Source organism: Papio anubis, chromosome 3 (assembly GCF_008728515.1).
Source record: "Papio anubis isolate 15944 chromosome 3, Panubis1.0, whole genome shotgun sequence".
Lineage (NCBI taxonomy): Eukaryota > Metazoa > Chordata > Mammalia > Primates > Cercopithecidae > Papio > Papio anubis.
In genome coordinates this window covers 45,975,656-46,001,061 of record NC_044978.1, presented here as the reverse complement: position 1 = coordinate 46,001,061, position 25,406 = coordinate 45,975,656, and the positions used below count along the sequence as shown (strand labels likewise).

The following is a 25,406-nucleotide window of genomic DNA, read 5'->3' as shown; positions in this document are numbered from 1 at the left end:
TGTTACATATGTATACTTGTCCCATGTTGGTGTGCTGCACCCATCAACTCGTCAGCACCCATCAACTTGTCATTTACATCAGGTATAACTCCCAATGCAATCCCTCCCCCTACCCCCTCCCCATAATAGGCCCCGGTGTGTGATGTTCCCCTTCCCGAGTCCAAGTGATCTCATTGTTCAGTTCCCACCTATGAGTGAGAACATGCGGTGTTTGGTTTTCTGTTCTTGCAATAGTTTGCTGAGAATGATGGTTTCCAGCTGCATCCATGTCCCTACAAGGATGAGCTGCAGGTTTGTTTCTATGGCAGGATCAGATGTTGGTTGCCCACAGAGCCAGGGTCTGTTACTCTGAGGCACCCATAAAAGTGTGCGCCCAGGAACTGGGATGTAACTCTGATTTTACTCCCAGGGAGTAAACAACCCTTGTCTGACTCCAGAGAAAAAGGAGTGCTCTGAAGTTTTGAGTCCAGGGAAGAAGTTATGGCTGTAATTTGAGAATCTGAGCCAATAGGGTTCAGTAGCAACTCAGGTCCCAGAGGACAAGGCACCGTAGAATGATGACACTAGACTCTGGGATGGTGAGGTGTGGCTATACCATAAACTCACTGAGACCAGGTGCAGTGGTGGCATGGTAGAGCACAGCTGTCATTTGGGCTCTGGTGGGCAGGGAGCAGCATACTAATGACTCCACTCCCCAGGGAGAGGAGCATGTCAGAAGTTCAGGCTTTAGAGAGCTAGTGCAGCTTCAGGTAAGCGGGCTACTAGAGTTGTTTTGCCTGTAGGAAAAGGTGTCTCAGCTCAGCCACCACTCTATTTCCCTAGGATGTGGCAATTATGTCAACTTAACCCTGGAATGTGTAGCTACTCAGCTTGGCCAAGGCACCACTTCCCTGGGAGGCAATATGCCTCTTCAACTCAGACTTAGGGTATGTGACTATTCTGGCCCAGGCATCATTTCCCTAAGATGCAGTGTCTTGCTTCGGCTTAGGTATCGTGATGTGTGACTGCTCTAGGAAGCCAAGACACCATCTTCTGGAAGGGCAGCATAGCTGCTCTGGTAGGTCAAGGTACTGTTTTCCCAGAGGACAGGGTACCATTTCAGCTCAGACACAGAGGAGTGTGACTGCTCTGGGTGGCCAAGGCACTATTTCCTTGGGATGCCTGGCACTGCTTCAAATCTGACAGGGGGTTCAGAATGCTTTAGCAACCTGGAGAGGTATGTTGAGGAGCTCTGCTGAGCTACCATTTCCTTTGGAGGCAGTGTGTAGCTTTAGCACAGGGCTCTAGGGGTGGGGAATGACAGTGACTCAGAAGGGCATATGGAACAACTCCACCAAGCCACTGTTTCCCTGAGAAGGTAGTGTACTGCTTCAGCTCCATTCCCCCGGTACATGGTACAGCAACAGTGGCTGTGAGGAGTAGATGCAGCAGCTCTGCCCAGGCATGATTTCCTCCAGTGGTAGTGTACAGCTTCAACTCCCTCAAGGGGGTAGGGCACAGCAGTGATGGGAGAAGTCTACGGAATGGCTCTGCCAAGGCACTGTTTTCTCAGGAGGAAGTCCATAGCTTCAGCTCAGAGCCCTTAGGAGCACAATGCACCAGTGACTGGGAAGAGCAGATGGAGTTCTACCGATTAACCATTTTTCCAGGGAGTGGTGCACAGCTTCAGCTCAGGCCCCTAGGGGTGAGGCGCAGCCATGACTGAGAGAGGTAGATGGAGAGGTTCTGCCAAAGTACTATTTCCCTAGGAGGGGGTGTGCAGCTTCAGCTCTGGCCTGAGGGGGCAGGGAGTTATGCACATGACAATACTAGTTATATATCTGGCAATAGCATCTGTTGGTAGCTCAGCTGGATCCTCTGGGCTCAGATTATTAGGGACAATTGGAAATTAAAAGACTCTGCGGCTAACTTAAATAAAACAAGCAGAATGCTGTGTTGAGAGTCTCAGAAAGAAACTAAATCATGCATGATGTCCAAGATCAAGCACAACAAAAGAAACAGGATGTGAAGCCAAGAGTTCAGGGGTCAGGTAAGCACAGAACGTAGCAGGATGCAGTAAAGAAGCAAAGTTCCAGGACAATTATTGTGCATTGGACACATAATGTGTGAATGGATCAGCTCGAGCTAAAGGCACAGAATTGGAACGGGTTTAGTTCTCCAGATGCTGGCTGTAGAAGCTTTCTATGAACACTAAACAAACAATGCTATGAGTCTCAGAAAACCAAGCTACTAGAAAAAGGAATCAAGAACATGCACACCAGGCCAGACACGGTGGTTCACTCCTTAATCCCAGTGTTTTGGGAGGTTGAGGTGGGAGGATCATTTGAGGTCAAGCTAGGCAAAATAGTGACACTTCTGTCTCCACAAAAATATTAAAAAATTAGCTGGGTGTCATCACCCAGCTACTAGGAAGGCTGCGGCAAGAGAACTGCATGAGTTAAGGAGTTCAAGTTTACAGTGAGCTATAATCATGCCATGGCACTTCAGCCTGGGAGACAGAGCAGGATCATGTCTCTAAAATTTAAAAGAAAATATATAAAAAATATAAGGTCTAATTTTCTATTATTATAAGCCATCTTTAATTTCTAAGTTACACACATACACTTCAGTCAAACCCATGCTTTCATAAAAAGGAAGCTGCAAGAAAAGGATCTCTCCTTCCAGTTTCGTTATTAGTGTAAGCCTATTCTTTGACCACTGGTATAAACATTTAGCTTATTTTGTGTTAGTTTATATTTTTAGTATTTCCACTACTGAGCATGACAGAGGCTATACTCCTGAAAGCTACTTGATAATTGTAATTGACAATTTCCAAACTAAACTGGTAAATTAAAGAAACAGCACTTTAATTTTTTACATATTTTTACAGATACCCAGGAAAATTTGACTGAAGTTTTTAATACTATCTGTTGCTTGTCATATACTTTTAATGGAATACTGGAATGCTCTTTTATATTAATTTTCCTAAAGTAAATGAACTTTTATGTAATAGAATAAAATTAATATCTTTGATACATTATCTAATAAGTATAATTTAGAGGAAATGGAGTATTAATGACTTGAGGTGCAAAGTACCATTTAAGTAAGGGTAGAAAGATGATAAAACATAGAATCATTATGTACCTCTAGCAATTTTTCAAGTTTTATTCTTTTTACTATTTAAGTAATTATGTCTTCTTTTTGGGCCTCACTTTTTTCTGTTCTCCAATTAAATAATTTTTAACTTACAGATATTCAGCCTACTATTTTTGTGGCTGCTTTTGCAATTCCAAATGAAAATGTCTTCTACAAAATTTAATCAATGTATTTACAAAAATAACACAAAATTTCTCTAACATCCTCTTTCTACTGATTTCAAATTAATCCAAATTTAGCATTCATTTAGTTCAGAATCAGGAGATTCCAGTAACCACTGTGCAGTTCCCAGAATCACACAGTTGAGTTCTATTCAGTTGACTGGGGAAAGGTAAGACATGCTGGTTGTCCCATTAACTTCCGAACATAATTAGGAATGAAATAATCTAACTGCTCCAAGTCAGTTCAGTATATGTTTTACAGTTGTATATCTCATAAGAGGAATCCCCAGTGTATGGGCTGGACCCAATCTAAATCCACTTTATCCAGTTCTCAAGGTCATAATACTGCACTAGGTACTGCCAATATATTCCAAGACATGATCCTATATATCTGTCAGAATGTACATCTAATACCAGGATAACAAATAGGTTTAATTTTGCGTGTCAACTCGATTAACTGGTGGAGGCTGCCTTAAGCAGCCTGTTAAGGACATTTTAAGGCTACATGCAGACTTGGAAGAATAGATGTGTTAGCAATGTCGACCATGCGTTCAGAAAGGGGGTAATCGCAACTTAAATGTCTCATATTTACTGATCCTAATCAAAGAATTCCAAGGGAAAAAATGGAAATGCCTAACCCCGAAGTTCAAGTAAAATCTGAAGTGTAATAAGAATAGTTTGTACCTACTAATCTACACTCCCTTTCTTCTTAACGGAAGAATTTCCATCTCTGCCAGTTTTCCTTTTACATGTTTCTCTCTCTTCTGCTGTATTTCCTAATTCCTCCCTTTCTCTACCACAAAATAGAAGTCAGAATTCATCTAATAAAGTAATTTTTCATTTCCTCTAATATTTTTATATAGGGAACTTTTAAATAGCACCCTCTCCCTACCACAATGAAAGTTTTGAATCAAAACAAAAGTTGTGCTTTGACTTGTATGTGGAAAACATTATTACTTTTAGTAGATCAATTTCCTCTTAGGGAAATAAAAGTCTTCCTATTTCCTTTCAGAAGGTCGTGAGTGGAGGCTACCTGATTCATGTAAACATGTGTGTTCAGGCCAGACCTTGCCTTGGAATCTGTCTGCCCAGCAACCACTGCTCTGCATCCTGTACTCCAGCTCACCTCCAACCCTGCTAGTTGCTTCTTGACTCTACTCTGTGTACTGCAGTCCACAATCTTCAGTCCCTATGGTGCAGTACTCACTTCAGGCATGACTCAGCACATTGTCAGCTGTGGTGGTCACAGGGAGAGACTCCTGCTTAAGGAAAGGTGAAGGAAGAGTAAAAAGAACTTAGTCTTGCAACTTGGGTACCATCTCAGTCACAGTAACAACAAGTGGAGTCCTGATGTTCACAACTCCAGGCCCTAGCTCCTGGACAGCATTTCTAGACCCACCCTGGACCAGAAGGAAACTTATTACCCTAAAGGGAAAGAGACAAGCCTGGCTTGATTCACCACTTTCTAACTAAAATACCCTTGGACCTTGAATAAATATCAGCAGTAGCCAGGCAATAGTCACCATAAGCCTTCAGCAAGGCCCAGTACTGTACTGGCTTCAGGTCTGACTCAGCATAGACCCAGTGGTGGTGGCCACAGGGGTGCTAAGTCATCCCTCCCCTAGCTGCAGGTAGCAGGGCATGAAGAGAGAGAGAGAGAGAGAGAGAGAGAGAGAGAGAGAGAGAGAGTCTGTTTGGAGAAAGGTAAGGTTGGTGCAAAAATAATTGCAGATTTTGCCATTACTTTCAATGGCAAAAACCACAATTACTTTTGCACCAGCCTAATAATTCATAGAATTCTTTGGGCTCTTACCTAAAACCTCAAGGCAGTACCTCTACTAGTCTGCAAGAGTCACAGCATTACTGGCCTTGGAGTGCCCCCTAATGTAGATATGGCTGCAGCGATCAAGGACATAGATCACAACAGAATTCCTTTTGAATCCTTGGAAAATCTCCCCAAGAAGGATGGGTACAAACAAGCCCAGACTGCAAAGACCACAATAAATACCTAACTCTCCAATGCCCAGAAATCAACAAATACTCACAAACATCAAGTCCATTCCACAAGGGAGAGGGTCAACATGGCAGACTAGAAACAGCTCATGTGTGCCTCTCTCACAGGGAGCGGACAGAGTGGCTAGTGAACACTGACCTTGCAAGTTGATTGTCTAAGAAACCACATCAGGATCCATAAACACAGTGAGGGGACAGACAGAGCAGAAAGGAGCAAAGCTGGCCAGCAGCCCATCTGGGATCAGTGTAGAACCAAGAGAACCTTCTTAACATGGGGAAAAGGTGAGTGAGTGAGAGCCTCTGGAAAATTCACACTTCCCACAGGAACCTGTGCAAGTCTAGGAACATGAGAATCCCTCCGACCCCCAACCCTGGGCCTCTAAACTGCAGCAAAGAGCCACCCGGAATTTTTGCAAAGGCAACACTCAAGTCCACGGGGACCTCTACAAGCCTTGGACCCTGGAACAGACCAGCACCAATGCAATAGCTCCAACAGAGACTGCAATCATTGTGCCCAGGAGCAGTAAGCTTGCTTCACATCCCTCACCAGACAAGGCTCAAAGCCAGTCTCCACACAGAAGCCCTGCTTCTGCCTGAATTCTGTAGGTAGGTGCAGCCTTCTGTTCCCCTGGGAAATATCTGGATGCCAGGTCAGGCAACTCCACCCACCCTGGGTGCTCAAAACCAGGTAAGTCATGTCTGCTAGAGCTTCCAGAAAGCAGTCCTGCTTCTGTCTGAACTTTGTGGCCAGGCACAGCCCTGTGTTCCCCCAGGAAACAGTCAGGCAGCAAGGTAGGCAACTCAACCCACCTCTACCATGTGTAGCCAGGCAAGTTACCTGCTAGAGCTTCCAGCCCAGTAGTCCCACTTCCACCTGAATTCTGCCAGTAGGCTCAGTCTCCTATTCCCCCAGCAAACATCCAGATGGCAAGATGGGTGACTCCACCCACACCCACCACTTATAACCAAGCAGACCACGCATGCTAGAGCCCGCAAGTGGTGGGTCAGGTGACTTCACACATTAACACTGCTCCTAGGTGAGACTTGCTAGCTTGGGCAGTGTCCAAGCAGTGGTGAGCTCTCACTCTTAGACCACAAAGAGGGGTGAGATTCCTAGGTTTGCAGGCCAGTAGAAAAGCAGGGTGTGTCTCCCTCCACATGGCTGGTCTGGGAAGGGTACAGTCTGTCTGCCAACTGCAGGCCCTGCCTAAGGGAGTCCCATCTTCCAGAACACCTAACAAAAGAAACTTGGGGATGGAGTCAATGATTGGAAAGGGCTCCTCCAAGGCCCAGGAATGAATCAGCTGAAGGTGTCATCTTGCTCCTCCCACACCACAGAGCATTACTGCCAACTAAGCCAAAACAAAACAGCCATGCAGCTGAGTAGGAGCCTATCTGTCAGCCAACACTCCTGAGCACCAAAGCAAAGATCCAGCCACAAATAAAGATTCTACACAAAGTTCTAGCATTCTGGAAACACCCAGATTGAAGCCTACTGACTATACTCAATTTACATCACAGTTAAAGGAAGACCAGCCCTCACACATGAGAGAGTACCAACATAAGAACCCTGGCAACTCAAAAGGCTGGTGTGCCCCCTTATCATCAAACACACTAGTCCCCCAGAAATGATTCTTGGCAAGATTGAGATGAATGAAATGACAGACATAGATTTCAAAACGGAATGGCATAGAAGCTCATTGGGATAAAGGAGAAAGTTGATACCCAATCCAAGGAACTTAGTTAAACAACCTAGAAACTGAAAGATGAAATAGTCATTTTTAAAAAGAATCAAACTGTGAACTTCTGGAATTGAAAAGAAAATCACTTCAAGAATTTCACAATACAATCAGAAGTGTCAACAGCAGAATAGTTCAAGTTGAAAAGAAGAATCTCAGAGCTTGAAGACCAGTTCTTCGAATCAACTTAGACAAAAGTAATGAAAAAAGAATTTTAAAAATAAACAAAACTTCCAAGAAATGAGATTATGTAAAGAGACCTTTTTTTTTTTTTTTTTTTTTTGAGATGGAGTCTCACTCTGTCACCAGACTGGAGTGCTGTGGTATAGTCTGGGCTCACTTCAACTTCTGACTCTTGGGTCAAGCGATTCTCCTGCCTCAGCCTCCCAAGTAGCTGGGATTACAGGCACATGCCACCATGCCCAGCTAATTTTCCTTGTATTTTTAGTAGAGATGGGGTTTCACCACATTGGCTAGGATGGTCTCGATCTCCTGACCTCATGATCTGCCCTCCTCGGCCTCCCAAAGTGCTGGGCTTACAGATGTGACTCATTGGCATTCTTGAATGAGAGGAAAAGAGAGGATAAGCAACTTGGAAAATATATTTGAGGATATAGTCTGTGAAAATTTCCCTAAACTTGCTAAAGATGAGGTCGTACAGATTCAAGAAATAGAACAGATTCTTTAAGCTACGACATAAGACAACTGTACCCAAGGCACATAGTCATCAGATTTACTAAGGTCAGTGCAGAAGAAAAAACCTTAAAGGCAGCAGTAGAAAACTTCAGTTCACTTACAAAAAGAACCCCATCAGGCTAGAAGCAGAAGTCTCAGAAGAAACTCCACAAATTCCACAGACAAGAAGAGATTGGGCACCTATTTCAGCATTCTTAAAAAAAAAAAAGAAGAAAGAAAGAAAGTTTAGCCAAAGATATTATATCCTGTGAAACCGAACTTCATAAGTGAAGGAGAAATAAAATCCTCAAACAAGCAAGCACTAAGGGAATTTATTACCACCAGACCACCATTATGAAAGGTCTTTAAGGGAGTGCAAAAACATAGAAACATTAGTGATGTTGAGCTTTTTTCCATATGTGTATTGGCCATTTGTATATCTTCTTTTGAGAATTGTCTATTTATGTCCTTAACCCAGTTTTTGGTGTAATTGTTTGTTTTCTTCTTGCCAATTTGCTTGAGCTCATTATAGATTCTGGATATTAGTCCTTTGTCAGACACATAGATTGTGAAGATTTTCTCCCATTCTGTGGCTTGTTTACTTTGCTGACTGTTCCTTTCGCGTGCAAAAGCTCTTCAGTTTAATTAAGTCCCAGCTAAATGAAAAAAATATACACACACAATGGAAAACTACTCAGCCATAAAAAGGAAAGAATTAATGGCATTCACAGCAACCTGGATGGAATTGGAGATTATTGTTCTAAGTGAAGTAACTCATGAATGGAAAATCAAGCGTCATATGTTCTCACTCATAAGTGGGAGCTAGGCTATGAGGACGTAAAAGCCTAAGAATGACACAATGGACTTTGGGAACTGATATGGTTTGGCTCTGTGTCCCCACCCAAATCTCATCTTGTAGCTCCCATAATTCCCACATGTTGTGGGACGGACCCAGTGGGAGATGATTAAATCATGAGAGCAGGTCTTTTCCATGATGTTTTCATGACAGTGAATGGGTCTCGTGAGATCTAATGGTTTTAAAAATGGGAGTTCCTCTGCACAAGCTCTCTCTTTCAAAAAATTCAAAATCATAACAAGCATATACTCAGACCATAGTGCAATAAAAATGGAAATCAGTACCAAGAAGGTCTCTCAAACCTACACAAAACCATGGAACTTAAACAACTTGCTTCTGAATAACTCTTGAATGAACAATAAAATTAAGATAGAATCAAAAATATACATACATAATTAATGAAAATAGAGATGCAACCTGCCAAAACCTTTGGGATGCAGCTGAAGCAGTGCTAAGAGGAAAATGTATAGTACTAAAATGCCTTCACATCAAGACGTGATGACGACTTAACATCACAAGTAGAGGAATTAGAAGAAAATGAATAATTCAACCCCAAAGCTAGTAGAAGAAAATAAATAGCTAAAATCAGAGATGAACTGAATGAAACTGAGACACAGAAATCCATGCAAAAGATCGATGAGATTAAGAGTTGATTTTTCAAAAGAATAAGCAATATTGATAGCTGATTAGCTAGACTAACAAACAAAAAGAAGATCCAAATAAGAACAATCAGAAACAACGAAGATGGCATCACAACTGATCTCACAGAAATTAAAAGATCCCCAGAGACTATTATGAACACCTCTATGCACACATTTTAGAAAATCTAGAGGAAATGGCTGAATTCCTCAACATGGACACAAAAATCCTCAACAAAGTGCTAGGGAACTGGATCCAACAAAACATCAAAAAGTCAATCCACCACAATCAAGCAGGCTTTAACTCTGGGATGCAAGGTTGATTCCACATAAATCAATATGACTCACCACATTAAAATAATTAAAAACAAAAACCCTATGATCATCTCAGTAGATACAGAAAAAGCCTTTGATAAAAATCCAACATCTCCTTCATGTTTGAAGAATAATTTTACTGGATATATTTTTCTATGATAAAACTTCTTTTTTTTCAGCACTTTAAATATGTCATGTCACTCTCTCTTGGCTTGTAAGATTTCCACTGAGAAGTCTGCTGCCAGACATATTAGAGTTCCTTTCTATGTTATTTGTTTCTTTTTCCTACAGATTTTATTATCCTTTCTTTATCCTTGATCTTTGGGAGTTTGCTTATTAAATGTCTTGAGATTTAATAAGTTTGCTTATTAAATGTCTTTGGGATGACTCTGCTTACATAACCTTCTTATACTTGAATATTGAGCCGTCTATAACAAACCCACAGCCAACGTCATACTGAATGAACAAAAGCTGGAATCATTCCCCTGGAGGACTGAGAAACCTAGAAGAAATGGATAAATTCTTAGACACATACCACCTACCAAGATTGAATCATGAGGAAGTCTAAAACCTGAATAGACCAATAACAAGTAATGAAATCAAAGTCATAATAAAAAGTCTCCCAACAAAGAAAAGCCCAGAACTCAATAGCTTCACTGCTGAATTTTAATAAACATTTAAATAAGAACTAATACCACTCCTACTCAAGTTATTTCAAAAACTAGAGGAAAAGGGAATACTTCAAAACTCATTCTATGAGGCCAGTATTACCCTGATACCAAAACATGATAATGACACATCAGAAAAAGAAACTACAGGCCAATATCCCTGATGAGCATTTATGTAAAAATCCTCAACAAAATACTAGCAAACTGAATTCAAGAACTCATTATGAAGATCATCGATCATGACCAAGAGGGATTTACTCCAGGGATGCAAGGATAGTTCAACGTATGCAAATCAATCGATGTGATACATCATATCAACAGAATGAAGGACAAAAACCACATGATCATTTCAATTAATGTTGAAAGGGCATTTGATAAAATTTAACATCCCTTCATACTAAAAATCCCTCAAAAACTGGGTATAGAAGGAACATACCTCAACATAATAAAAGCCGTATACAATATGCCTACAGCTAGTATTATACTGAATGAAGAAAAACTGAAAGCCTTTCCTCTAACATTTGGAACAAGAGAAGGATGCCCACTTTCACCACTATAATTGAACGTAGTACTGGAAGTCCTGGCTAGGGTGATCAGAAAAGAGAAAGAAATAAAGGGTACCCAAATTGGAAAGGAAGACATCAAATTACCTTTGTTTGCAGATGAGATGATCTCATATTTGGAAAATCCTAAAGACTCCACCAGAAAAAAGAAAAACTGTTAAAATTGTTAAACAAATTCAGTAAAGTTGAAGGATACAAAATCAACACACAAAAATCAGTAGCATTTTTATGTGCCAACAGTGAATCATCTGAATATGAAATGAATAAAGTAATTTAATTCACAATAGCTAAAAATAAGATTAAAATACCTAGCAATAAACTTATTCAAAGAAGTGAAAAATCTGTATAATAGAAACTATAAAACACTGATGAAAGAAATTGAAGCGGACACAAAAAAATGGAAACATATCTCATATTCATGGGTTGGAAGAATTAATATTGTTCAAATGTCCATACTACCCAAAACAATATGCATATTTGATGCAATTCCTATCAAAATACTAATGGCATTCTTCACAGGAATAGAAAAAATAATCTTAAAATTTGTATGGAACCACGAAAGACCCAGTATAGCCAAAGCCATCCTCAGCAAAAAGAACAAAACTGGAGGAATCACATTCCCTGACTTCAAATTATGCTACAGAATTATGGTAACCAAAACCACATGATACTTGCATAAAAACAGGCACACTGACAAATGGAAGAGACTAGAGAAACCAGAAATAAATCCATATAGTTATAGTGAACTTATTTTTAACAAAGATGCCAAGGACCTTAGGGAAATGGTGGCCTCTTCAATAAATGGTGCTGGAAAAACTGGATAGCCATACACAGAAGAATGAAACTAGACCCTTATATCTCACCATATACGAAAACAAAATCAAAATAGACTAAATACTTAAATCTAAGACCTTAAGCTATGAAACTACTAAAAGAAACATTAGGGAAACTCTCAAGGACATTGGTTAAAGCAAAGATTTCTTGAGTTATACCCCATAAGCAGAGGAAATCAAAGTAAAAATGGACAAATGGGATCACATCAAGTTAAAAAGCTTCTGTAAAGCAAAGGAAACAATCAACAGCAACCCACAGAGTGGAAAAACGTATTTGCAAATTGTCCATCTGACAAGGGATTAATTACCAGAATATATAAGGAGCTCAAGCAACTCCATAGGAAAAAATATCTAATAATCTGATTTTAAAATTTGATTTCACAAAAGAAGACATACAAATGGCAACAGGTATTTTCAAAAAGTGCTCAACATCATTGAGCATCTGAGAAATGCAAATCACAACTACGATGAGATATCAGCTCCCTCCAGTTAAAATGGCTTTGATCCAAAAGACAGGCAATAACAAATATTAGTGAGGATATGGAGAAAGGGAAAGCCTCACACACTGTTGGTGGGAATGTAACCTAGTAGTACAGTCACTGGAGAACAGTATAGAGGTTCCTCAAAAATCTAAAATAAGAACTATCATATGATCTAGCAATCCCACTGCTAGGTATATACCCAAAAGAAAGGAAATAAGTATAACAAAGATATCTGCATCCCCATGTCTATTGCAGCACTATTCACAATAGCCAAGATTTGGAAGCAACCTAAGTATCCATCAACAAACAAATGGTTAAAGAAATTTGTGGTACATATACACAATAGAGTACTATTCAGTCATTTAAAAAAATGAGATCTTGTTATTTGCAACAACAGGCATGGAACTGAAAGTCTTCATATTAAGTGAAATAAGCCAGGTACAGAAAGACAAACTTTGCATGTTCTCATTTATACATGAGAGCTAAAAATTAAAACAGTTGAACTCATGGAGATAGACAGTAGAATGATAGCTACCAGAGATTGGGAAGGATAGATAGATGGGGAGGAAGTGGGGATGGTTAATGGGCACAAACAATATAGTTAGATAGAATGAATAAGGTCTAATATTTAAGAGCACAACAGGGTCACCACAGTCAACAGTAATCTATTCTACATTTTAAAATAACAGAGTATAATTGGGATATTTATAACATGAAGAAATGATAAATGCTTGAGGTGATGGATACCATATCTACCTTGATGTGATTATTACACATTGTTTGCCTATATCAAAATATCTCAGGTACCCCATAAATACATATATACCTACTGTATATCCATTAAAAAATTAAAATTAAAAACTTTAAGAAAACTAGGACATGAATCAACTCATTTAATCTTTTAAAAATCCTCTGAGACCAGTAATATTATTCCCATTTAACAGATATGGTTAAGTGACTTGATCCAGACCACACAGTTGGTCAATAGCAGGTCCTGGGGCTAAATGATCTGTGGTAGAAAACTTGTAAGATTCCCAACTATCATAAAATCCAACAAATGTAAACAATTTCAAGAAATATAATTTTAAAATAAAACCATATGAAACAAACAAAAAACAAACAAAAATATAGCCTATCTGCGAGTGAAGCAATACTAGGAAAAGGAACTCTCATGGCCGTATCAAGAATATATTTTTTTTTTCTGATTTGTCTCAAACTCTGACTAAGGCAATGTTGTATCTAGATATTTCAGTGTTATGAGTTAATAAAGTCCCATTTTTCCCTAATTACTTTGAGTTTGGCTTCTATCAAAATCAACAAAAATATCTCTAGCTAATAGATTTATCAATTTACAGAATGATTTATTTTCAAAAATTTGTGGAAATCTGGGAAAAGGGCTTGCCTGGTGAGACTGTTCCCCACAAAAGCAGCTGAGGTAGGAGCCTGAATTACTCTCCCAGTTTGATTGAGGACTTGTAGAGGACCGTGCAGTATCAGGCATGAGGCCAGAAAATGATATAAGGCTAAATCATAGATATTAAAGTCCCTAAGACCTATAGTAAATAGTCAGTCTGTTTTTGTGTTGCTATAAAGAAATATCTGAGGCTGATATTTCATAACTTATAAGGAAAAGAGGTTTATTTGGCTCATAGTTCACCAGGGCTATACAAGAAGCATGACACCAGCATTTGCTTCTTGTGAGGATCTCAGGAAGCTTCAAATTACGATGGAAGGGGAGTAGGAGTCAACATGTCACATGACGATAGCAGGAACAAGAAAGAGGGGAGGGGTGTCATGCTCTTTTAAAGAATCAGCTCTCATGTCAGCTAATAGAGCAAGAACTCACTTATTACCACTGGGACGGCACCAGCCCACTCACGAGGGATCCACCTCCATGACCCAAACACATCCCACCAGACCCCACCTCCAACACTGAGGATAAATTTCAACATAAGATTTGGTGGGGACAAATATCCAAGCTATATCAACATTGAGCTCATAAAACATTGAATTGGAGTTTTCTGAAAAACCGTGGAGATTTGGCTTCATCTTTAAATTTGAGGTTTAAAAGAAAAAGTGCAGAAGTATAAACTCAAGTGCAAAAAGGCAAAGAGGAAACAAGAAGTAAGATTAAGAATTCACAGGAATTCACAGAAATCAGGAGAAGATTCTCACAAGCTGTAAACTGGTGGTTCAGGACATGTTGAACCAGATCTTCAAATGGTATGGGGCTCTAGATAACATCAATATTACAGGATTTTGTGAGACACATTTATCATTCATGATTACCTAGTCTGGACCCAAAAGGTCCCTATTTAATGATTGATTAAGATCCAACCTTGCGTTTCCAACTTTTCAGTAGACATCAATATTCCAGAGATTAGCTTCCTGTTTCTGATAGGGAGCTGGGTACCAAAGGTCAGGCTTGGATTGAAAGAAAAAGTTAAAAGGTGGATGGAAAAAAGAAGACAGTTCTCACCAATCTCTACACCCTCTCAAACACCTTTTCAAGACACCTCCTCTGAAATCTATCCCCCACTTTACTGAATGTTCATTCTTTCCTTAAAGGAGAAACAAACCCAAAATCGAAAAACTTCACTCAGTTTTAGATAGAATTTATTCAGCAATTATTCTGTAACCATGAGGAAAAAGCAACCAATAAATGTTGGTCAAGTGGAAATATAGGAAAAGCCATAGTATTTGATGACATGCTTGAGTAACTTAACTTATACACATTGTATTTCTTCTGTGTAACAAAAAGAAACCCCCATACTTTAAGCAACTCTTGACCAGGATTTTTGTCTCTTGCAATCAAACAAAATCCTGAATAGTACATATATAAAAGATGCAAAAGTGGACAGTGAAACAAAAACTTTTTAAATTTAGAAAATCTTCATGAAGAAAAAAAAAAACTGTATGTGAATGCTGTGATTTAGGTCCCTCTAAGAAAATAACTGTCATGTATCATAATAAAGCTGCCAAGAGAAGTTAAAGGTGAAAAAATACTAAATAAAGTTAACAAAGATCTCATTCAGTGAAATGCTATTTGTACAAAGAGTACTTGACCTTCAAAAGCCAGAATCTGCAAAGTTTTTAAGAGTTTGTAAACCACTGAGATAAATCCCCATTCAAAAGAAACAGTCCTTATATTGGAAGATCTCATTCACGAAAGAAAACAAAAATATCACTTCAGTGCAACCTCTAAGAATGAAAAAGACGCAAAATATGTCTTTGGATGGGCTAGAGATTAGAGCAGAAATGTTTTTAAACGGCAAGAAGAAAATGATACAAAATATTCACGCTAAATATCTGACACTGAAATCTCCATACAATTAGAAAAAAAAAAAAAAGAAAATGCTTTAATAGAGCCTACAGATTTCAAACTCACATGACAATTGTTCAGATTTCTCCTTTATTTAAAAAAAATCTGAAGAAGCTCTCAGATAAGGGTGCAAAAAAATGTATTATGTAACAAATAAATAAATTTTAGAGAGTGTGTCAGTCAAAATCTTTAGCAAAGCACTACTAAGCAGTAGCACTACTAATTCCATGTGAGACAGATATTTGCTCTCAATAGACCTCAGGCTACTCTACTGTAAAGGAGGAAAATGAATTTGAACTAGATAATAGCTAAGACTCACTACAATCCTAAAACTCTTAAATAATACATTGCCTTATTACATAAATAATATGCATTCATTAGAGAACAAAGTATAAACACAGATTAGCAGAAGCAACATGTGATTCTTGCCAAAACCAAGGTTATCTTCTTTGACGATTTATTTTCAAAACAATGAAACAGAGGTTTCAGAATACTGAGAGAGCTCAGTCAGATTTGTTTGTCTATTTTGTACCCAAGGTCATGACTTGGGTCATGACCTAAGGACGGGTCAGATGTTTGGGTCAGATATTACCTAAACTGCTTCTCAACCATCTGCTAGTGAGACTCTCTTTCAAACATGCAAGTCATCTAGACCTTTTCCAGGAAAAATATTAGGACAAAAAGGGGGGCTTTATAGTCAAACTTTGTGGGTACAATCTGTAAATTTCTTCAAAGCAGAATAATATTCCCATCTAATTGTACCTTCTTTTTCTTGGCTTCATTGAAGCACTGAAGAACAATTTTTTTGTTCCCTAATAAAATCATTAAAAGAACTATAAACCAAAACTCTAGAAGATAGGGCTGTATGTAATACAGATCTTTTAGACCCTCTATCTTCTCTTAAACCGTTATGGTACTGAGCGTATTAGGAAAGCTAATGTTAATTCATTGGTCCCATTTTTCCTCCAGGAGAAGAAAGATTGTCACATGTTCTATGTTAAAAACCTCGCCAGTCTATAACCAGGATGGTATGAGGGTCTTCTGAGACAGTTGCATTTCAACTGGCTTTTTGTCACTTAACATATCAGAAGCATCTTTCCATTCATTAAATGTATCCCTGTATTATTATTATTATTATTTTATTTATTTATTTATTTATTTATTTATTTATTTTTGAGACAGAGTCTCACTCTGTCGCCCAGGCTGGAGTTCAATGGCATGATCTCGGCTCACTGCAAGCTCCGCCTCCCAGGTTCACGCCATTCTCCTGCCCCAGCCTCCCAAGTAGCTGAGGCTACAGGCACACACCACCACGCCCGGCCAATTTTTTGTATTTTTTAGTAGAGACAGGGTTTCACCGTGTTAGCCAGGATGGTCTTGGTCTCCTGACCTTGTGATCTGTCCACCTTGGCCTCCCAAAGTGCTGGGGATTACAGGCATGAGCCACCGTGCCCAGCCTCATTATATTTTTTAAGAATTAACTTTCTTGCTATGTTTAATTACAAATGTAATACCTCCTCCATTGTTTCATCTTGAATAATTTACTTAAAATAAAAGCTTCAATTTCTTCATCAGTAAATTGAGAATAATATAATCCTATCTTTTGTTGTGAAAATTAAAGAGAAAATTAATATGTGTCATTTATCACAGTGCTGGAAACATAGTATCATATTATAAGCATAAGATTTTTTAAAAAATTCAAACGGTATAGTAAATTATTAGTAAATTTGACTTTTACTAATAAATTTTAAAGGTAAATTTTACTTTTACTTTAAAAAAGTAAAAAGAGCCTGTAATCCTACCACCCATAGCAACTTCTTTTGGCATTTTCTTTTAGTCTTTATAGAACTTTCTCTAGACATATATATATGTGTAAGTGCTCACAGACATAAACTCATGCTTTTGTTTTTTTGTCATTGTTTAGCAGAGTGTTATGTAAATATTTGTGTAATGTTGAGCATTGAGGATTTAATTAGCATAAATGTGACTTTATGAAAAGTCTCTATTGTATTCAGCCCCAACCAATGGAGCATTTATTTCATATAATGTTTGACACATTAAAAACTCAGTATAAAAAAAATCTGAATATTTTTCACAGTTCATTAGAATATGATTTAACTTATAATTTGAAAAATGTATGTGTGGGCTTATATGAATTAAAATTATTTGCCTACAAGTAACAGAAAATGTAATTCAAATTGAATTTAACAATGGAAACATTTATATTGCCCTATAACTAGAAATTCAGAAACAGGGTGTTCATCAAGGTTGGCTTGATCTAGTATTTTGGGCTCAATTTATTTTGGTCTTGATCTCTTTCAGATTTTAGATTCATCTCCATGCTATTAACAAGATACAGAACTTCCTTGTATCACATTTACACATGAGAATGGCACAAGGTAAAGTTATGATTTACTTCTAGAAGTTATCTGGAAATTCAGCCATAATAGGTTAATAGGTATCAGGTTTACCCTCCTGCAGTAAATAGCAACAAAGCAGAGCAAATATATGAGGTGGATGTTTTCAAGCATTAGACAAAAGAAAGTATGGGACAGTGATCTTTGGGAGAAGAAAAACACATAACACAAGTTCTACTTTTACTCCTTTTTTTGTTCTATGCACACTTTCTTTTTTTTTTTTTTTTTTTTTTTGAGATGGAGTCTCGCGCTGTGGCCCAGGCTGGAGTGCAGTGGCGCGATCTCGGCTCACTGCAAGCTCCGCCTCCCGGGTTCACGCCATTCTCCTGCCTCAGCCTCCTGAGTAGCTGGGACTACAGGCGCCCACCACCGCGCCTGGCTAATTTTTTGTATTTTTAGTAGAGACGGGGTTTCACTGTGGTCTCGATCTCCTGACCTTGTGATCCGCCCGCTTCGGCCTCCCAAAGTGCTGGGATTACAGGCGTGAGCCACCGCGCCCGGCCTATGCACATTTTCAAACTGCCTCAGATAGAGGTATAACCTGAATCAGTCTTGCTGAATGTATAATATTAACATTAGAGTTAAGGATTGCTGAAACAGTAAGAATTGGCTAAACAGGGTGCCAGAGAGGAAGAGATTATGCAAAGAAGGAAATACATAAATATATTAGAAATTATCTTGAGTCTTTGGTCAGATCCTTAGTTGTGTATGCACAGGGTGAAATTCTGCAAGGCTTGATGGGGATCAACTACTGGAAGTCTTTAAGCTGAATAAAGATTCCAGAGAACATACAATGCTGAGATTCTGACCACTCATAGACTTCATACAGCTTTCTAAGCATCAATATCTTTTAAACCTATTTTTTATGTGACATCAGAAAAGCCATAACTTAGGAATAGGGCATATCTTAGTCATAATGCAGGGCCTCTGTAGACTCACACAAACAAAGCTGAAAACAATCACTCAAAAGAATCACCAAATCTATAAATCAACTTTCTGCCAAAATAAAAATTGACTCTTTGTAAAGAAAAACAACATAACTTAGACTCTCAACATGATTTTTATAACGTGTAGCATACAGTAAAAAATTACTAGATGTAATTTGGCTCATAACCAGGAGAAAAAAGAAATCAATAGAAATAGTCCTAGATATAATAAACATGTTAAAATTAACAGGAGAAAATTTAAATTGATGATACTTTCACAACATCATGAGAATTTTTGAGTGCTAGCCACTTTGTCTATTCTCAAGTAGACAAATGTAAAATATCCCAAATACTCTCCCAATTTCCCAAATATAAAAGAAAATGTTATAATTTGATGTCTTCACTGTCAATCACCCCAGGTACAAAGGGGAAGACAGTTACCTTTGGAAAGGAAGAAACAGTAACTAGATCATATTAATAAAGCCTGACTGTGGGTCAACTTCATTTTGCCTGCCTTATGCTGATATGGTGATGTTGGAAGATAGAAGATAGATAGGTGTTTGTGGGCATTATAATTTGAAACAGAGCCTAAGAGAATGTGATTAAATGGCTTTTTATTGGATACATTCTTTGGAACATACAACCTCCGGAGATTGAACCAGGAAGAAATAAAACTCCTGAACAGACCAATAATGAGTAGCAAGACTGAATCAGTATTTTAAAATCTCCTATCAAAAGAAAAGCCCAGGACCAGATGAGTTCACAGCCAAATTCTACCAAACCTATAAAAAAGAACTTATGCCAATCCTTCTGAAAGTATTTCAAAAAATCCAGGAGAAAGAAATTCTCCCCAATTAATTATTCAAGGCCAATATCACCCTGATACCAAAACCAGACAAGGTCACAACAAAAAAAGAAAACTACAGACCAATATCACTGATGAACATAGATGCAAAAATCATCAAAAAATACTAACAAATCAATCTGATAGACATCAAAAGGATAATACACCAAGATCAGGTGGAATTTATCCCAGGGACACAAGGACTGTTCAACATTTGCAAATCAATGTGATATATCACATAAACGGAGTTAAGGACAATAATCATATGATGATCTCATAGATGCAGGAAAAGCATTCAATAAAATTTAGCATCCCTTTATGATAAAAATCCTCAACAAACTAGGCATAGAAGGAACATACCTCAACATAATAAAGGCAACATGCAACAAACCCACAGATAACATATTTAACAGGAAAAAGTTGAAAGCATTCCCTCTAAGGAGTAGAAATAAGGAAATGATGCCCAATTTCACCACTATTATTCAACATAGTACTTGAAGTCCTCGCCAGAGTAATCAGGCAAGAGAAAAAAAATAAAAGTCACCCAAAATGAAAAGAGGAAGTCAAACTCTTCCTGTTTACTGATGGTATGATCTTATATCTAGGAAACCCTAAAGACTCCACCAAAAAACTTAGATTGACAAATGAATTCAGTAAAGCTTCAGGATAAAAAAATCAGCATGCAAAAATCAGTAGGATTCTGTACACCAATAATGATGTAGCTGAGGAACAAGTCAAAAATGCAATCTTACAGTAGCTACAAATAAAAAATAAAATAACTAGGAGTATATTTAACCAGGAAGGCGAAAAATCTCTACAAGAACTACAAAACCCTGATGAAAGAAATCATAGGTTATACAAACAAATGGAAAAAACATCCCATGCTCATGGATTAGAAGAATCATTATTGTTAAAATGACTAAACTGCCCAAAGCAATCTACAGATGTAATGCAATCCCTATCAAATTACCAATGTCATTTCTTACTGAATTAGAAAAAACAATTCTAAAATTTATATGGAACCAAAAAAGAACCTGAATAGCCAAAGCAATCATAAGCGAAAAGAACACAGCTGGAGGCATCATGCTACCTGACTTCAAATTATACGGCAAGGCTATGGTAACCAAAACAGTATGGTTACTATAGCCATGCTGGTAAAAATAAAATAAAATAAACAATCAGATCTCAATGGAACAGAATAAAGGACCCAGAAATAAAGCCACATTCATATGATCAACTGATCTTCTACAAAGTCCACAAAAATATGCATAGGGAAGGACACTCTATTCAATAAATGGTGTTGGCAAAATTGGGTAATCATATGCAGAAAAATGAAACTGGACCTACACCTTTCACCACACACAAAAATTAACTTAGGGTAAAATTAAAGACTTAAACATAATACCTGAAACTATAAAAATCCCTCAAAGAAAACCTAGGAAAAACTCTTCTGAACAATGGCCATGCAAAGTTGTTATGACTAAGTCCTCAAAAGCAAATGCAACAAAAACAAAAATAGACAAATGGGACTTAAACTAAAAGGCTTCTGCACAGCAAAAGAAACAATCAATAGAGTAAACAGAAAACCTACAGAATGAGAAAAAATATTTGCAAACTATGTATCTGACAAAGGGCTAATATCCAGGATCTACAGGCAACTCACACAAATCAATAAGAAAATAAAACAAATAACCCCATTTAAAAAATGGGCAAAGGAAATGAACATTTTTCAAAGAAGATATACAAATGGTGAACAAGCATATGAAAAAATCAGCATCACTAATCATCAGGGAAATGCAAATTAAAACCACAATAAGATATTATCTTACACCAATCAGAATGGCCATTATTAAAAGGTCAAAAATAAACCAGGTATTGGTGAGGATGTGGAGAAAAGGAAATGCTTATACACTGTCAGTGGGATGTAAATTAGTACAACATTTATGGAAACAGTATGGAGAGTTCTCAAAGAGCTAAAATGAGAACTACCATTCAATCCAGCATTTCCACTATTGGGTATATGCCCAAAGGAAAAGAAGTCATTATATCAAAAAGATACCTGAGACGGGGCATGGTGACTCACGCCTATAATCCCAACATTCTGGGAGGCCAAGGCAGGCAGATAACCTGAGGTCAGGAGTTCAAGACCAGCCTGACCAACATGGAGAAACCCCATCTCTACTAAAAATACAAAATTAGCCAGGCATGGTCGCGCATGCCTGTAATCCCAGCTACTAGGGAGGCTGAGGCAGGAGAATCACTTGAACCTGGGAGGCGGAGGTTGTGGTGAGCCAAAATTGCACCACTGCACTCCAGCCTGGGCAACAAGAGTGAAACTCTGTCACCAAAAAAAAAAAAAAAAAAAGATACCTGCACCCATATGTTTATCGCAGCACTATTCACAATATCAAAGATATGGAATCAACCAAAGTATCTATTAAAAGGGGACTGAATAAAGAAAATGTTTTTATATTTTAGACAAAGAAAATGTTTTATTTATACACACACACACTATGAAATACTACTCAACCATAAAAAGAATGAAATTATGTCTTTTGCAGCAACACAGATCGAACTGAAGGCCATTGTCTTAAGGGAAATAAGCTACACTGCATGTTCTTACTTACAAGTAGGAGCTAAACAATGGGTACACATGGACATACAAAGTGGAATTACAGACACTGGAGACTACAAAATGTGGAAGGATGGGAAGGAGGTGAGGGCTTAAAAATTACCTATTGGGTACGATGTTCACTATTTGGTTGATGGGTACACTAAAAGCCCAGACTTCACCACTATGCAATATATGCATGTAAGAAATCTGCACTTGTATGCCTTAAATATATTATAAATAAATACATCAATAAAAAGAAAATAAATAGTCATGTATTTGATTGTAAAACTTATTTCCCAAATCAGCCAGGATTCATTCAGAAAAGCAAAATTCATTTTACCTGTTTCAAGCAACAGGATGTTACATCCAGTAATTTCGATGATTACAAAATCAGTGGAAGGACTGGTGGAATGAAGGTCAGAAAAAGCCAGCACTAACTCTCGGGGTCACCAGTGGCTTTCAGAAACTTCAAAGGTTACAAGCATTGCAAGATATAGCTGGCAATGAACATAGGTGCTCTTGCCCCATGGTAGGTGATATTCAAGTAAATGCCCAGAGACCTCTACAAAAAGGCCTGTCTCAGATTGCTCCTCATGAATCTATCCACTGCTGCTGAAGCAGTCTTTAGTCTTTCAAATAACATACAGACGCTTCTCAATGATAGAATCTAACCCAGAATTCTGCTGGCCAGGATTCTGAAAATTTTGTTTCCAGGCATCCAATTTCCACTAAACAGGAAAGATTCTAGAAGAAAGAAAATGCCTCTGAGTTGCCTATAGGCCATCAGAAATATCTTCCATCACCCCTGTTTATCAAGACTTACATGCGTTGTATTTGCAAAATACTTTCACACACTTTTTTTTTTTGGGGGGGGGGGGACAGAGTCTCACTCCATCACCCAGGCTGGAGTGCAGTGGCGAGATCTCGGCTCACTGCAACCTCTCCACCTCCTGGGTTCAAGTCATTCTCATGCCTCAGCCTCCAGAGCAGCTGGAATTTCAGGTACACACCTCCACAGCCAGCTAATTTTTGTAGTTTTTGTAGTTTTTGTAGAGACAGTGCTCCTCCCGCCTCGGCCTCCCAAAGTGCTCGGATTATAGGCATGAGCCACCACGCCCGGCCTATTTTCTTACTTGAGTTTCACCATAACATTTTGTGCTCATATGGCTGATATTGTTACCCTTAATTTACATTTGCCTTTACTTTATTCATTCTACAATGTGCTGTTGGCCCAAAGACGCTGAGTTGTATTCCAGCAGATGCATTCTAATCAAGGAAATTTTTTGACTCTAAGGTAGCAATTTAACTTCCACATCAAATGGTGTGATAGTGAAGGTCACTAATAGTAGTACCCAAGTGAACTTACAAGTTTAGTTCTTCAAATTGTACTTTATTTATGTTATCTTCAAATATGAGAATTCTTAATATTTCTAACTTTATATTAATGAGAAATAATTGTGTAAACTTCTCTTACAAATGTGAAAAGGACTGAAAAGTTATACAGTCAGACTTTCACTACCTACCAGTAATCACTTGCAAGATCAAGTTGGGCAGCATACAGAAATTTTTTGAACATTTAATCAACAAACCTAAACACATAAAGTAGCAATGGTAAACGGTACAGTTAATATTAAGATACAAACACATATAAAATAGTTCTTGTGTGGCATGGGGAATTGAGAAAACAAGAGAAATAATCAATGCGACCAATGAATCACAAACCATGGCATCTCAAGGAGTTCTATTAAAAGTAATGGCAAAAACCGCAATTACTTTTGCACCAACCTATATGAGACCTGTATATTCTGTCACTAACAGTTCCAACAATATAAATTTAAATTTGGCTGAGGTACCGGGCCTGGAGGAGAGGTCCACAGTCCTGGCTGGGGGTCTGTGTGGTCTCAGTCTCCCAGCCTGCCTCACTCCTTGGTTTGGGGCCAGGCCGCCATTCCCCGGGCTCCTGGGTGACCCTTCTGCAGCTGGATGGGTGGTGACCCTGACTGTCCAGGGCTGGCCCCCCGTGGCTGAGGTCCTGCCTTTGTGGAATGTTGGGGCCCCACCCTTACAAGCCTTGGGGTTGACTGCTCCACATGCGTTTTTGTGTGAGCTTCCATTTAGGAATCCCCTCCTTTCACAGAAGGGGCCAGCCTGACCAATATGGTGAAACCCTGTCTCTATTAAAAATACAAAAATTAGCCAAGTGTGGTGGCACATGCCTGTAGTCTCAGCTACTGGGGAGGCTAAGGCAGGAGAATCGCTTGAACTCAGAAGGCAGAGGTTGCAGTGAGCCAACATCATGCTACTGCATTCCAACCTGGGCAACAGAGCGAGACTCCATCTCAAAAAACAAAACAAAAAAAGAATGCCAATGGGGCCTCCTCTGAGGAAGACTCACCCTCACACCCTGTAGTTCTGCGGCCCTGGACAAGGAGCCCGGAAGAGCAGTATCTACCAGCCCCACCAGCCAGGAGCAGGTGCTAGTGCTACTGCAACAGGGGCTGGCCCAGGAGGACAGCCTCAACAAGCTGGCTTTGCAGTACAGCTGCAAAGTCGCAGATATCAAGGTCAACAACTTCATGAGAGTTGTTGACCTTTCAGACTTACACACCATTACGATTCCAGTGAAAAACAACGGGATCCTAACAGAGACCCACAAATAACTAAAACCCCTTCTGAGCCCATTTGCAGAGACCGAAGTGACCATAGAACTGCCAAATCCAGACAGCAGCCACAGACACTGATGCCCAGGCCAGTCAACTGATGGATTTCTTTAAGGAGATTGACCAGAATATTGAGCGTGCATTGCAGTCACAAATCTTTTTATGGGAAAGTTACTGCATAGAGACTCTCCTATCAGCAATTGCTCCCAGCTCCTCCAAAGATGCCAACAAATGGTGCAGACTGTGGAATTCAGTGATGGAATGTCTTTTTTATCATGCTTCTAGCTGGGATTGTTTTACCCATCTTTCATTTGGTCTATTTTAAAATACAGGCTACTGGCAAGACACCTAATAGCATGAACACAGCTTCTGTCCCCAGTGGTTCCGTGGCAATGAGTACAATGCCAGGGCAAATCCCCAGGTGAGTGATTCCAGAGACAACCACAACCTCTTCAGACAGCCAGTTCAGTCAGACCACCCAGCCAGGGAACTAAGCTTTGTTTTTAAAGAACCGGCCCAGCTTTTGCAATTGGCTCTTGAAGTGC

At 38.8% G+C, this 25,406-nt stretch overlaps 1 pseudogene; it reads left to right on the top strand.

The window, feature by feature from the left end:
• Window positions 1–1,962: 1,962 nt before the first annotated feature.
• On the top strand, window positions 1,963–25,355 carry LOC101011185 (annotated as a pseudogene).
• The last annotated feature ends 51 nt before the right edge of the window (window positions 25,356–25,406 follow it).